General features: G+C 38.3%; 1 protein-coding gene across 3 annotated transcripts in view; it reads left to right on the top strand.

Annotated features, from left to right (window-relative positions):
* The window catches only part of ZFHX4 (zinc finger homeobox 4), a 152,333-nt gene that overhangs the window by 20,570 nt on the left and 129,263 nt on the right, over positions 1-2,500 (top strand). The gene's annotated exons all lie outside the window — the stretch shown is intronic.

Below are 2,500 nucleotides of genomic sequence, written 5' to 3'. Positions count from 1 at the left end.
TACACATTATAGTTTCTCTCTGTGTTGCTCATCCGTTCAAAGATTTAGTATTTGTTTTAACTGGAGTGAAATATACTCTTGTTTATACAATTGTGATCAGAGGGCTGATGTCATTGTTTAGTACTGATTAATACTGAAGTTATATAAGAAGACTGATAACTATAAATGTGCAGTTTATTTAAAAATGTTGATTAAGTAACAGAAAAGATGTTATGACACTTATTACTGTGCTGGTTTTGTTTTTTACTTTAGTTATGTGATGGAAGGTTTAAAAATCTAGTTTAGCTCTGCTAGTCTTCTAAGACTGGAAATTGCGACAGCAAGACTGTTCAGTGCAGGGCTGTGGGAAGAAGGGGAAGGGTGAGATGCTATGCTGCAGAACCCATTTTGTATCTGCCTAAAATTATTTAATGCTCATAAATGCCATCCTGGTCGCAGTATAGTGTGCAGGCCCACAACTACTCTGGCAACTGTTTTTGTGTGTGTGCTGGACACCGTGATGCTGTGGTATACCGTGATATACTGCAGTATGGGTAGAGCTTGCTTCAGCAGCAGAGGTTAAATGGAAAGCCACAGGCAGGGCTAGAACAGTTTTAGGCAGTTGCATCTGGCTAAATCAGGTACGTATTGTATCAGTTAGTTTTACCCACTAAAGAGGTTTCATCCTGACTGATCCTTTCATGGTTCTGGGTAGGACAGAGTTACTTCATATGCATCACTGTATCATTGCTGGAAAACAGAACAGAACTACTACTTCTTCTTTTCCTCTGCAGCGGTCCAAAAAACTTCTTGTGTGCATGTTGGTGCTAGCCGAATGTCTGTCTTCATGTTTGCATGTGTGTTTACGCGTGACTGAAATAGTCTCACGAGTGTAGTTGCTGAGTGGATACATGTTAAAATGCTTTATACCAGCACTGTTTATCCTTTTGTGTCAGAGTTGAGAGATACCAGTATGAAGACATTTATACCAGTCCCCTACAGATGGAAGGGGCTGGGATTTGCTTTCTGGTGTAACTATCCTTGTGGAACTTTTTATCTGTAGATAAGGCCTTAGGAGAATGTGTTAGACATGTAAGCTTTCTTCAGGATGCATACACTGTTTGTGCAGATTTGCCAAATGGGAAGGTAAACATGCTTGTCTCTGGACTAATTAGAGAATTATTAGGTTTTCATGCTTTTTGTGATCAGATTATTTCAAAAGGTTTTTAAATTGCATGTGTGCCATGAGCATAATTAACCTGGATCTCATCAATGATTAAAATTACACACCAAGCTTTGTGACGTTTGATTCAGGAGCAATTAGGCTGTCATTTTAGCCATCTCAGATACCAAAACTAATTTTGATTCATTTTCATTCTATGCAAATCCTCTGATGTATCTTAAACTGATCACTTCCTCTCTCTGATTTAGCTGACAAGATTAGATTTGATTACACTTAAAAAAAAAATTAAGCAGCTATCCTTCATACTTAATATCTCAGTGACCTTCACTGAAGCCTTCCTAGGCGAGGATTTTTTTTTTTAATTTAATCCCAAAATCACACTGAGTGATTTTCTGCAGGGATATAGCACCTGGCTATTATGTATATAAACATATATTATCTAGCAATGCAAAATTTTTGAATTAAATTTCCTTTTCTCGTAAATGAGAAGATAGAGAAAACATTAGTGCTTCAGATATCTAAAACAATAGTTTTCAGGATGTAATCAAACTTTTATACTTAATTGAAAACTTATCTGATAAATTGGCTACTGCTTTCGTCTAAAATTAATGAGATCTATCACTCTGACTTATGACTGGAAGGAAGATTGCTTACCTCCTGCATAAAAGCAAGGCAGAGTCTATATCATAGGCTGAAAATAAACACTAAAGTTTCAGAGTACTCAGCTGTTGTGTACAGTGCCATCATTCTGCAAACTGAGAGATCTGCAAGGACTCGGAGTAGCTTAGGCTGTAATCAGGCTACTATTACAGTGGCTGGAGCCTTGCAGGCTCACAAAAAAATGAAGGAAAGCAGACTTTTAACCAATGTGTGCCCAACTTTCCTCTGGTGCTTTTACCCTGCTGCCAGACACTGATATGGCTTTTATAGAGTGCATCTTGTTCTCAACAAAGGGAGTTTATGGTCTAAGATGCCTGCCTGCAAGAAATGATTGAAGGATTTTCATCAGTAGTGCTTGCGTATGATTTGTTAAGCTAGGGGAGATGTTGATTGAGGCAGTGGTTGAGAGATGGGCAACTCACCAGGATTGATAACATCAAAATGGTATTTGAAATGGTGTTCATTACGTTTTGCAATGAAAAAACTGAGTGCATGCGATTGTCCCCTAGGATGATGGGACTGGTTGCAGTAAATATTAATTTCTGTTCCGTTGCCCATTGAGGTGACTGAAGTGTGGGGAAGAATTGTGATTGGTGCTTAATCAGGGATAGCCAGCTACCTGCTGAGGGCTTTTGCACAAGGAAGATTTGTAGTAAGCTGATTTACTTGGTAAAATGA

The sequence above is a fragment of the Ciconia boyciana genome, chromosome 2 (genome assembly GCF_034638445.1).
Source record: "Ciconia boyciana chromosome 2, ASM3463844v1, whole genome shotgun sequence".
Taxonomy (NCBI): Eukaryota; Metazoa; Chordata; class Aves; order Ciconiiformes; family Ciconiidae; genus Ciconia; species Ciconia boyciana.
This window is presented reverse-complemented; position numbering and strand designations above follow the sequence as displayed.